General features: G+C 40.6%; 1 protein-coding gene and 1 long non-coding RNA gene across 8 annotated transcripts in view; one reads left to right on the plus strand and one right to left on the minus strand.

Moving 5' to 3' along the window:
* grid1a (glutamate receptor, ionotropic, delta 1a) overlaps positions 1-13,404 on the plus strand; it is a 356,932-nt gene that overhangs the window by 244,088 nt on the left and 99,440 nt on the right. The gene's annotated exons all lie outside the window — the stretch shown is intronic.
* Positions 3,714-6,648, minus strand: LOC122842110. The gene is made up of 3 exons (XR_006372489.1): positions 4,576-6,648; positions 4,398-4,477; positions 3,714-4,142 (listed from the first exon to the last, which is right to left on the minus strand). It is a non-coding gene; the product is annotated as an uncharacterized LOC122842110 (long non-coding RNA).

Below are 13,404 nucleotides of genomic sequence, written 5' to 3' on the forward strand. Positions count from 1 at the left end.
TTATTGCACTGGTTGCTGCGCAAGCCAGTGCCATAACCTGAGAGGAAAAGATAATATAGGCAGAGACACTGACCTGACAGAGATATTGGGGCTTTTATTGGGAAATTTCCATTAAGCTTTATTTAAAAATTACACATAATCCTGTGTGTAACAATGGTTTGTTAAAATCTGTTATAAAATGCCCAAAACACAAGTAGTTCCAAAGGCCAGCTCATTCCAGAGTGTCCTCCCATGAATCAGCTGCTCTCATGTGTTCCGTTGCTATGGTAATGGATCAGCTGCCAACTGTCAGTGTGTGTGAGACAGAAAGGGGGAAAAATTCTATCTTTGTGAGACACCCAGCCAATTAATATGGAAAAAGCACTCGAACAAACCTTTGCCGCTCAGGAACCGTAATACATATTCAAAAACCGCTTGAAGCGTATAAGAGGGCTATTTTGTCTTCTCCGATAGTACCGCAATTCATATTTTTACCTCATTCACAGTAATTGCAGTGATGAGACAAAAAATTGTGCAGAAACTTTTCAGAAATACATGGAAGTGAATCAGGGAGAGCGTCAGTTACCCTGTCCCATAATTTCACTCTGAAGCACCTTGACAGAAAACCGTAAATGCTAGAGAAATATCGAACACATTTTACCGGAGCAGGCACGCGTATCAATGTCATGACCGAGTTTGATACCAATCGGGCGATATTTGTGGGCGTGACGGCGATTTCAAAATCGCTTTGGGGTCAGAAATCCTCTTAAATTCTCACTCTAAAAAAGCGGCAGTTGGTTTCAGTTATGCTCTGCTTCAGTTGGAAATTTTGCTCGTTTTTCGCTTTTTAGCCATCGTACGTCCGAGTCCTTATAAAACTCATCGCCCACAGGCCGGGAGCGGGCCGCTCGTTTTGATACCATTTTTGTGGGTGGGCTCGCAGCGGTGCGAGCCGCATTCCGGGTGACGGAAGAATAAGTAAAGAATAATAAAGAGTCGTTTCTATTGGGTGTAGAACAATAGGTGCTGCCATGTAATAATGTATGGAGTGACTGACTTGCTTCGAAAGACAGTCACTGCTCTCCTTATGCATTGCTATGGGGCAGGCCCCAACGAGAAAATTCCTGAAGAAATTTAACTGGGGCCTGCCAAAGTGTGCCCGCCGGTTTGGACCCAGCGTTTGATGCTAAGAATTAGCATCAATGCTAAAGAAAGCTGCAATGTAATCAATAGCAAGAATCACAAGAATGTTAAGTAAACTGGACATGCACCATTCAGTATGATAAAGTAAGTGTATTAGCTAAAATGAGCAAAATGCTAATGTAAACATAAATACTTTCAGTAGCATGTGGGTATCATTAGAATGTTCTCTGTCAATTTACTTAATTCCATTAAGTATACTAAACATGGCTAATAAGTCTGAAAATAGAAAATAGCTTATTTAAGCTAAAAGGCTATCAAATCAACTGCCTTGCTGCGCAAGGCAGTTCCCCTAACCTGAGATAAACAGATAATGCAGAATGATATCACTGCACTACTGTGCACTGTCAGAGGGGCATTTTGAGGCTTTTATTTTGAAATTTGCAGTAAGCTTCATATTAAATGCCCACACTAATCCAATGTGTAAGAGTGCTTTGGATAAACCAGTCACATAAAGCCAAAAAGAGCAAGTAGATGATGTAAAAATTCCCAAGGCTTTTTATTTTGAAATTTTGTTAAGCTTCATTTGAAAGGGTCAAAGTCATCCCATGTGTAACAGTCATTGATTAAATCAGTCATATAACGCAAAAAAGCAATGACCTGATGTAAAATTTTCAAGGGCTTTTTATTTTGAAATTTTCTAAGCTTCATTTCAAAGGGCCAAACTCATCCCATGTGTAACAGTGACAGGGTTAAATTAGTTATATACAGCCCATAGCAGCAAGTTTTTCTAAAGGCCAGCTCAGTCCTCCTCTGTTAACTACAGTGATTTTGTAGTCCTCAGCAGCTCTCCTGCTATGGGTTCCGTTGCATGGTAAATAATCCTCTCTGCCAGCTGTGAGTGAGACATCCAGGGGAGACAATTCTCTGTTTGAGCCAGCTAGTTTGACTAAAAAAGCATTGCAAAAAACTGTTTCCGTCGGGAACCGTAATACATATTCGAAAACCGTTTGAAGCATATGAGAGGGCTATTTGTCGTCTCACATAGTCCCATTCATATCTCTACCTCACTCACAGTATTAACAGCGATGAGAAAAAGTGTGTGCCAAGGTCTGTAATTTATCAGAAATACATGAAGTGAATCAGTGAGATCTGTCTGCTACTGGCGATGTCTTTGCTCTGAAGCTCCTGGAGAGAAAACTGTACGCGCTAGATAATTTTTGAAAACATTTGACCGGAGCAGGCACGCGTATCAATGTCATGACCAAGTTTGATACCAATCATGCAAGATTTGTGAGCGTGAGGGCGAGTTAAAAAAATGATTTGGGGTCAAAATGTCGCTCTGACTCTCACTCAGCGGAGCTGACCTTCACACTCTGATTTTTCCAAAAATCAAAAACTTTGGGTTAAGCTTAGAAAGAAGTTGTGGACAAACCATAATACATATTGACGTGCTGTCTTCACTTTAAAAGAGATCACGGACGTATCTACAAAATGAAGTTTGAATGGCGTTTCTACATGAAGTTATGTTGACACAGAAAATCCTCAAAAATAGGGTATTTTCAGGATTTAGTGGTTGCCTTGTACCCTTGACGACCAGAGTTGCACCTGGTGAGCTCGTTAGTGATTTTGGGGTCTAGTTTTGTGCTTTTTTAATATGGAAACTCCAAATCCCACCATAAGTAATAGCACACCTCCGGGATCGAGCCGTAATACGTTTTGATACCACTTTTGTGGGTGGGCTGTCTTCTGATAGTACCGCGCATTCACGGTGACGGAAGAATAAGTTAAGAATAATAATAATAAAGAGACAATCTATTGGGTGAAGAACAATAAGTGCCTGCCATGCAATGCATGGAGGCAGTGACTGACTTGCTTCGCAAGTCAGTCACTCTCTCTATGCTATGGGCAGGCCCCAACTAGAAAATTCCTGAAGAAATTTAACTGGGGCCTGCCAAAGTGTCATGCCGGTTTGGACCCAGCGTTCTGATGCAAACAATTTGCATCAATGCTAAGCTAAGCTCAAAAATTCAAAAGAAGCATGTGGAGAATCACAAGAATGTTGACTAACATGGAGTTATAACATTCAGCATGACCTAAGTGAATCAGCTAAAATTAGACAAAATGCTAATGTTAGCATGAATGCTGTCAGTAGCATGTGGGGCATCACTAGCATGTTGTCTATACTTGACTTACACCATTCAGTATACTAAACATGGTTAAAACTAAAGAAAAAATGTAATAGCTTATTTAAGCTAAAATGCTAATGCTAATGAACTTAACTTGAGAGAAACAGATAATGCAGAATCATATTAGGGTTAGTTAGAACTACAGATATGGCGTTTTTGTAGTCCTATTTATTATCATTAGGTCAAGGTTAATACTATTGCACTGGCTTACTCATTAGTTCTAATGAGCCCTGCATTGAACTGTTCAATGTTAATGAACTGCAAGAAGGCAGTTCATGAACATTTACTTAATAGTGACAAAGAAAAAAATTTAATTAAATAACCCACACACACAACAGATCACAGTTTAAATATATATTGAACAATGTTAAAGATTTCTACAAGGTTTTTGCAGCTAAAGTTTACAATGAACTAAAATTACAACATTTAAAGAATATAAATAAAATAAAAAATTTTGCTGTTTTTTATTTTACATGTGTCCTGTCTGGCCATGTGGCACTCAGGGTTGTTGCCTGAGTGTCAAGGTGAGGCCCGACAGATTTACTCTCACAAGTGAAACATCATGGCTTTGCCATGATGTTTCACTTGTTATAAATATAAAACTTATATAACTATACACATACAGGAACTATAACTATATACACATACAGGAACTGAAACTATAATCTAACATGACATATTACAGTCTCTATAGTATAAATAAAAGTATTTTAAATATATACATACATACAAGAAAAACTATTTACAATTATAAACAATGACAAAAAAGAATTGCTTCTTCAAAGGTCTTTGGCCAACTTCTTCGGCATCCAATGTGGTGCGACACATCTCAAACTGTAGTAAAAAAACAGACAAAAACCAAATTAATATACATGACATTTTTAAACATCTATTTGATTTATGAATGAATAAAGTAAAAATTAAACTTTGTTTAAACTAAAGTTTAAGAATGATTAACATAGATATAAACACCAATGTGACCCAAGAAAAAAGGGCATATATGCACTGGATACCTCCTATCAAACGTACATATACAACATCATATATTTCAAGTTAAAATGAACAAAATTTGCTTAATTTGTTACGTACTTTTCTAAAGAAACAAGAACTCCATCTTCTCCACATTGGGTGTGGGTCCAAGTCCATGAGGTAGGCCAGAGTGTTCTGGACTAAAAATACACAAGTCATTCCGTCAATAAACAGATATTATCAACAACAAAAAAAGTAACTACTTTTAAGGCTGCTACAATTTAGATACATTTGCTACCTTTCATAGGCTGAACTTCCAGTTCTCGTTTCCTCTCTCTCTTCTTGGCAGCCTCCAAGGATAGCTTCTGTGTGGAACAACCTGCAAAATAACCTGCAAAAACAGACTCAAACTGGAAGAAAAAAGGGTTAATTCCACCAAAACAAGACAAATTCTGACTATGTGGAGGGAGTCAACAGGACAAAAGTGAGTTGAACTTTTGTCTTTGTAGTGAAGTAACCAATAGGGGGCTGCAGCAGTAAAAACTACAGTGTTGATTGGGGAGAGATAAAACAAGGAGAGCTTTAATTGAATGCTACAAAATAAAGAACGAGTTTCGCAAAACAATTTGATTCATTCGAAGGATAACAGTTACTGTAACCGGATTAGAAAAATAAGGAAAATGCTCTGGGCCAGATTGAATATCTATTTGAATTAATTTTGATTTAAAATTGAAAAGAATATACGTGTAGTAACTGATTGTTTTATCTGCTGCTTCCTGGTCCAATTATTTCCAGCAACTACTCTTACAGAGAACCGATAAGTGTTTCAAGATCAGCCACTTTCGTATTCTCAAAGCTCAAATCTTCATGTATACATACAAAACCTGATTATAAATTCTCCTTTCTACGGAGCTAAATAAGTATCGAAATGATTCACAAACTGTACAAAAATATTTTTATGCCTACAACAAAATCCATAAGCTACACCATGATTCAAAATTGTGTACAATGATTAAATACATATCAAACCCTCTGTAACAATGATAAAGAAATATAATCCACACTGCTTTCTGATTGCTGCATGTATGAAAGAGACCGCAGTTAGATAAAGTGATATTAAGAATGACATGAGATGTTAACATTTTCTCCAACAAGAATTTCCTGTCATGAATTCGGGATTAAGATGTACAGTGCTTACAAAGTAATCATACCCCTTGAACTGTTCCATATTGTCACATTACAATCACAAATATATTTGTGGGGAGTAATGCCTCCCTGGCAAGGTCTATTTGGGGGTCCTGGAGAGGAGGGTCTGTCAAATAGTCAAAAGTTGGACTCAAGAAGAGCAGTGTGATTTTTCACCATGGTCATGAAACACTGGACCAGCTCTATAACCTCAGCAGAGTCCTGGAGGGTTCATGGGAGTTCACCCAACCTCTCTACATGTGTTTTGTGGACTTGGAGAAGGAATTTGACTGTGTCCCTCTGGGAACCATGCTAGGGTTCTCCAGGAGTATGGGGTATCAGGCCCTGTGATAGGGGTTGTTAGGTCCCTTTATGACCGATGTCAGAGTCTGGTGTTCATTGCCAGCAGAGTCAGGCTCGTTTTCTTGGCGGAGTCCAACTCTCAGCAGAAAAGAGTCCAACTTACTGCTAGCAATGCAGACTAGACTCTGACATTGGTCACAAAGAAACCTTACAGCCCATATCAAAAGACCATGGACACCATACTTCCCAGAGGGAGACTGTCAAAACACATGTAGATTGTTTGGATGAACTCCTATGCATTCTCCAGGGTCTTACGGACCATCTTTTCCAGGACCCCAGAATAGACTCTACTAGGGAGGCTTAAAAATATACATGATTGAATGATTTTTTTGCAAATAAACTGAAAAGTGTGTATTACTTAGTATATACCTGGAAAAATCAACAGTGTATATTATATACTTGCTCTCTCCACTGTATTTCCACATTTGTGGTTGTAATGTGATGAAATATGGAAAATTTCAAAGAACATGACTATTTTTGCAAGTCACTGTAGATGCAGCTTATACTAAAGCCAACACACAGTATATGGGATTGTGGTAGCTGTAGTAAGCCTGCAAGACACCCGACTGGACACAGTATTCTGGATTGGAGATGTACAAGTGGTCAAGAAGAGTACGTTTTTCTGTGGTTGGATGAGAGATGAGTTGCATAAAGCCTTTGGCTCTAAACAACTCACTGATGGCTTTTTTCCCTGGAGGAATAAGGTCCTCATTGAAGTCTCCTAACACGACAATGGGCTGAATGTCCATTGAATTCAGGCCATCCAAGAGGTTTGTCAGATTTCTTAAAAATGTTCTAAGATCATAACTTGGAGGCCTGTAAACTGTCGCATGAGGGCTCTGACTGGGGTGTCCACTTTTAACAACATTGAATTCAAGATCTGTAACCTGGTTAAAGAATCTACGTTCCTGCGGTTGGAGAAGACTCCGCAGTAAGTCGCTACTCCCTCCTCTTTGGTAGCAATGTCGACTCTGTTCGAGTAGGAGACATGTCTGTTCCGTGAAAAGAAAGAATAGCCCTCTATTTGGCAAGAAGCTGGAACAGAAGATCCAAACAAATGAGTCTCCGTTAGGCATAAGACATCTGCCAACATGAGTTCATGATGTTGTTTCATGTCCTCAGAGTGACAGACAAGACCTTCGACATTGTGGTGGACAATTGTTAATGTTCCCTGATGACCAGACTGAAAATGCAAGAGCGGTCTGGTGTGCAAAAACGATGCTGGTCTCATTGATTCCATAGCTGCTCTGATGTTTTCGCCAGATCTTACTTTCATCGAAATCAATGATTTTAAGTCCTTCCAGGAAGTTGTGCGACTGAGGGCGACATATGCCATTCCAGGTTCAAAAATACGCTTCAAGGAAATGACCGCAGACTTCATGGTCATCCCTTGAACCTTGTGTGCCGTACACCAAAGGCTAACCTGATTGAAATTGCCGCATTACCACTCCTTTACACTACTCTGTTCCTCAAATCTCTCAATGTAAACAAAGCCGCCTGGTTTACCCTGAATTTTTTGTATGTCCAGCAAGGGGTTGTCCAATTTGAGTCCAATTAATTTTACACTAGTCCTTCCATCTTTGGTACTAGTGACAATATCAGAAATGGTGCCAAACGCTCCATTCACAAGACCATCCTCTACATCCAAGTTTCTTATAATCATTACCCTAAAACCCAAACCAGCCTGTATGTTGTTACACAAGTCTCGCTTTGTTGCCCGCTATACAACAGCCCAAGTAAATCATGTTTCCTGTCTTTGTAACTCTTTTGTAGTCCTCTGCCTCAATATCAACTGTTACTGCACCTAAAGAGGCCACAACTGCTGCATTATGGGTGTCCACCTGTTTGTTTGTTGCAAAAATGTGTAGGACATCCATTGGACATTCTTTGGGGTCAGTAACAGCTTGGATCAAAAGAGTCCTGTCATCCTCACAAAGCAAATCCGCTTTACCTTTAACTCTAACTCGGTTCAGTAGCTCTGCAAATGCTCGGTCATCTTTCTGCCGCATGATTTCCGTTAAGGTGATCATCTGGAAATTCTCATTCCAGATATCAAGCATGCCATCCTCGGTGACACAAAGAGGTTTAGTCCAAGAGGTGGAAGTTGGAAGAAGTCCCCCACAGCCAAAACAGAGACCCCACCCATGAACCTGTTGTTCCCCTTGATTTGTTGAAATCTCCAGTGAACATATGCAAGCAGGTCTTTGGAGACCATGGAGATTTCATCGATGATTAAGATTTCTACATTAGAAAGAACTGCCCTCACCTCATCTAATGAATTTCCAAGACCCTTGTATGGTGGCTTTAAACTTTTAGGTAGTTTCAAGATGGAATGTAAAGTCTTCCCCGATATGTTGTACGCTGCGGTGCCAGTAAAAGCTGTGAGGAGCACGGTAGGCTTGGACATGTCACCAATTTCAAGAAGTCTAGGAAGCTGTCAAGAGCTTGGTTGCCTCCTGGTAAACACATTTGATGACATGAGATTTACCACAACCAGCTCCTCCCGTCAAGAAATAAAGAACGGTTCTGGGTCGTCACCCCAGACGCGCTTCAGACACCAATCGCGAATGGCATAAAACACGGATGCTTGAGTCTCATTTAAACTCCTGTACATTTGTCTGATGAAATCAGGGCTCAATTTAGGAGCTTCAATTTTTGGCATGTCTACAGTGCTGACATCAATTTCATAATCTGGAATAGGGTCTTGCTCTTCATCTTCTTGCAATGGTGGTCGTTCAGCAGCGCATTCTAAACGGTCTACCTCAACCTCGGGTGCAAAAGTGTTCCACGCATGTCGAACCGGTCCCTGCTGGTTTAGTGCTTGCCTAGTTGTGTCAATTGTTTTACCTTGCCCTTCATACCTTTTGCGATTGAAATCCACATAATGTTTAGCCCGATATCTACCACGGAACCCGTTGTTGTAAAAGGCTTCGTAGGTTGTGTGTTCCTCATTTTTAAGGTCCTCATCTCGTCTATGAGGAAAATACAACTTCAGAAGCCGCCTGTAAAACTTTTCGGGGGTTTTTTTCTCAGAGAAACGAGTAAATCTAATAACTGCAGGTTTGCCCATAGTTCTTTTCTGGATGTATCCTGCATCATTAAGGAGGGGAATTGCGTTTGGCCCTTCAATTTGTCTGCCATATAGAACCCGGTATTCTGACGCAAATTCTGCCAGGCACATGTGTTCGAATTCTAACGTTTCTGGTCTGTTGAGATATTTTTCCGGCAATCCTGTCATCCACACATTTTCCTCATCTGGGGACAGGTTCATGAGTTTACTCATCGGAAGGCTCATTTTTACACTGTCTTCATCTGTTTGAAGAAAAGAACGCTGTGAGGACTTTTTGAGAGGTAGGCTACAAGTGCGCCGCAACGGATTCTTGAGCACTGACCTCTCTCTGTTTTGAATAAGCCTGCATGATCTTTTTCATCTCATCGTTGGCTAACATTGGCCGTCTTTAAATCATCTACAACAGACTTGAGGAACTGCGCCATTTCATGCTCTGGCTTGGCTATGTAGGACATCATGTACTCAATGCAGCTGTACTCATCAAGCACATACTGAATGTCCATGTTGGCGTTCCATGCACGGAGGAGATCAGGGTTGTACGCGTTAACCCAGCTATCTTTAGGATCGCGTTTCATCATTACCACCATTCCAGAAGTGAGAGCATCAACATGGCCATTGTACTCTACTTTGGTCATATTACAAGCCTGGAGTAACTCTGACAAATCCCTGAAAGATGATTTGTCATCTTTCAGTAAATCCCTAATTGGTTTCAGTTTTCTCTTTGCCTCTCTTTGTAGGTTTGAGACAAATGGTGATCTAGATTTTCTGGACTTTCTCCTACCTTTTTGCTTACTTTGCTTTGGTTTTTCGTCATCATTTTCAAAATCAAAGTCAATTACTGGGACCGTGATTCTGGTGCGGTCCATTGGTAGTTTGGGGAATCCAAATCGGCATTCAACATTACCTTTTTTGCAAGATTTTGAGTGGTTTTTGCTGTGCATTTGAACCTCTGATACAATTTTGTGAAGCTCTGGATCTCTGATTTCATCAGGCAACTGACAGGATATATAACGATCGATGAAGTTTATGACTTCACCGCAAAATGAGGGGTCTTCCATTTCAGGTGCATCCTTTATCCATATCACAGCATGGATATGGGGTGAACCCCTTGCCTGAAATTCCACACGATAAAAGTAATCCTCAACTGGTCCAATAGGTTGCGCAGGGGAAAGAATGAGGTCTCTAAACAGTGCATCCACTCTCTTTTCAAACATCCGCATGACAGTGACAGGGTTGCTCCTTAGAATGTCACACTTTGCATTCCAGTCAAGCTCAGAAAAACTTACCTGCTCCCCATGTTGACCTTTGATGGCCTCAATGACTTCTGGCCATCTCATTTCAGCAGCGGAGAATGTGCAAAAGAAAGTGGGCTTTCCAAGTTGCCTCACCATGGCGTGCAAATCCCGTAATCCTTTCTCCCAATAAGCAGGAGTTCCTCTCAAGGGTTGCATGAAACGGGTGGCCTCTTTATTTTGGATCAATTTTTCCAACTCCTCTTTGTTCTGGAGCATTTTGCTGGAAATATTTTTCCCATCTTTGGTGCTTGGTTTACCTTTTCTTGTCTGAATGGACATACTATCATTGGCAATATGAGTTTCTGTCACAAACTGAGCAAAGAAAAGGTAACTCTGGTCTTTGGCAAACCGAGTATCTATTGAGAAAAGCCGGACATTGAAATACATACTCGGTGAAAGTGCAACACGGCGGGATTCATCTAATGTATTTATCCCAGTTGGGAAATGCACAGGGTATGCCTTGGCTTCAAGTCTTGGAACACTGAAGAAGGAGATGGGCTTGTTCCCCTGAGCCGGCGCAATGCTGAAAATCCCTTCTCCATATGATAATACTTCCTGTGCTATGTCAGGAGGCTGCATGCAGGTGTCCAAGATCAGACCAGGGCGAAGTGCCTGATGCTCTGCCCCTATGTGGTCAGGCTGCTGGTCTGTTGCTGCATCCATTTCAGCCTCCTCTGCCTGTAGATCAGAGTCCTCAACTGGCTGGTCATCTTGGAAACCCTCAAATGTTGCACTTTCATTTATACTAATGTCTTTGTAATCTGGATGACTCTCTTTAAGCTTTCTCAGTGCACCCAAGACATTTTTCATGTTGACGGTGTAAAAATATTGGTAACCTTTAAATTTGGTTTTTCTCTTAAGCTTCACCTGTAAAAGCTGGGCTTCCTCACGGGGCCTCGGAAGACTGTTTACAACTGTTTCCATGTCAGAAGGAACACAAACAACAGCTCCATGTATTGCCCTTTGCTGTCCTTTTGGCAAGGAAACAATTTTTGCAAAAGGTAAAATCTTTGCAATTAATTGCCTTTCAAGTACATTCAATTCCGCAAGCTCTGTGGGAACCGAAGCCAGGTGAAGGTTATTGGCAGCAGCAATCGATGGCATCTTTCCTCTAGTTAGATGGCTGTCACATGTGTAGCAGATCCACTCCCCCATCCTCTCTTCGGGTACAGAACATGGGGTAGAGCAGGCAGATCCACACACATGAACATACGCACCTGTTAGACAATCAGATACTACACGCATATTCTTGGTATATTTATCTCGTTTGCAGTGCTTTACTTGATTGGGGAAAAGAGCTCTGTGACACACGGTGCAAACATATGTGGGTCCGTTTTGAATATTCTTATAAAAGTTTTGTATCGCAGCTTTCATTTTGTCACTCATCAGAGGGCGTGGAGTTTCAAGGTGGAAGCCTACATTTCTTTTGTACTTTCTTCTGATTCGCAAAGCATGTTCTAGTGTTAAAGTTTTGGAAAGTACTTGCCTTGATAGTCTGCCTCTTCTGTTGGCAACACATTTTTTATTATGTTTGACTCGATAGCCAGGCTCACTATGATACTTTGCCTTCATATATCCACGCATTGTTTTTTTTTGTCGGCTTCTGAAATCGGGATTGTTTCTGAATCGTTGCCTTATGTATTCACGCATTGTCTTTTTGTGTTGGGTTCTGAAGACTGGATAATTTCTAAATCGATTCCTAATGATTGATTTTTGTCTGCTTCTGAAGACAGGATCATCTCTGAACCGTTTCCTTATATACTCAGCCATATAGGCTTTATGACTGGCTCTTAAGCTGGGGATAAAGTTGAATCTGGACTTCACGTAATTTATTTTTTTCTTCCGGAAAGATTCATCTGTCCTATATCTATTTTTGATCTGATCCTTCCTCTGTGCTTGATGAAGAATGTATGTTTCTTTTAAGGCCTGTAGCTTTTTGGTCCTAAATGTTGGAGATTTGAGATATCTTTCTTTTTCAGAGGAACTTTTTTTCACTTTATTTTGTACATTCTGTCCCTGTTGCGTTTTGACCCTGTACCTAATTTTTCTTCTCTTGGCTTTTGTTGCTTTTGATACATTTGGAATGGTTGGAACCGTTTCCTCTAATACGTTTGCAACTTCGCTAAGCCAAGGAGGCATTTCCTCTTCAGAGGTGCTCTTGGATTTGAAGACAGTTGGACTTACTTTTGTGGCTTCAGGTGAAATATTCTGAAAGGCCAAATCCTGAGAAGAATTTGGCCTTTCAGAAGGGTCGTCATTCTCCCTGACAAAACCTACTGGCACAAACTCATAGGTGGCATTGGGGCCGCGGTTTGAAAAAGAGCTTCTGCAGATGGTTGACCATGTCAGACAGTTTGCAGAAAGTCATCATTACTGCAGTTCCACTGGGGTGGGGCAGGCCTGCTGAATTTCTTGAGTGGGAATCAAAACTCCAAACCGACTTCTGTCCCTGAAAACTGCAATGCACTCTGGAGTCACCAAAAGAAAAGCATGGGTGACATTTTCCGACAGACATTCCAGTTGCAGGGCAAGAGGCAAACCCAATTGTCGAGATCCTTGAGGGCTCCGCCACCAGCAAAACATGACCTACCCTTAAACCAGTTGTGTGTACAGCATAGATGTTCCTGTCAGTCAACACATGGTCAGGCATCTCTTCAAATGTCAAGTGATTGTCACGAAACGTTCCATCACTGATCAGTTGCTGTTTAACGCCGACATAAAGTTGGTCTCCTTTTTCAATCACTCTGTCAAGCAACACTGTGTCAAACTGCAACCCCTCATTGTGGTAAGCTAAAAATGTGAGTGCCATGCATGTGCACTGATGATTGCGAAAATGCAGCATACCTTTTGTCGGCTTGAGAATGTGAGGCACTTACCGACAGGACAGGTGGACCGCTGATCCCGGGTTCCAGCGCAGAAGCCTGTCACATTAAAAGAAAAAGTCAGTATTTATACAAATGTTCACCTGATGACTATCTACCACCAATTAGGCCAGTTGTACACAAGTATTTTGTAATTCAGTAATCAATTATTCAGGTGATAAATAAATTAATTGAAATACAATTTTGATAAACATAATGGTAAATACTATTATTACAACAGTATTGGATCAGTTTTCAATATAAATACATATGTTCATATTTGTGCATCTAAAATTTGTTTTTCTGTACTTCAGAAATTAATCTGTTAACAATATTAGCTCACTTTTTTAGCC

The sequence above is a fragment of the Gambusia affinis genome, linkage group LG13 (genome assembly GCF_019740435.1).
Source record: "Gambusia affinis linkage group LG13, SWU_Gaff_1.0, whole genome shotgun sequence".
NCBI lineage: Eukaryota > Metazoa > Chordata > Actinopteri > Cyprinodontiformes > Poeciliidae > Gambusia > Gambusia affinis.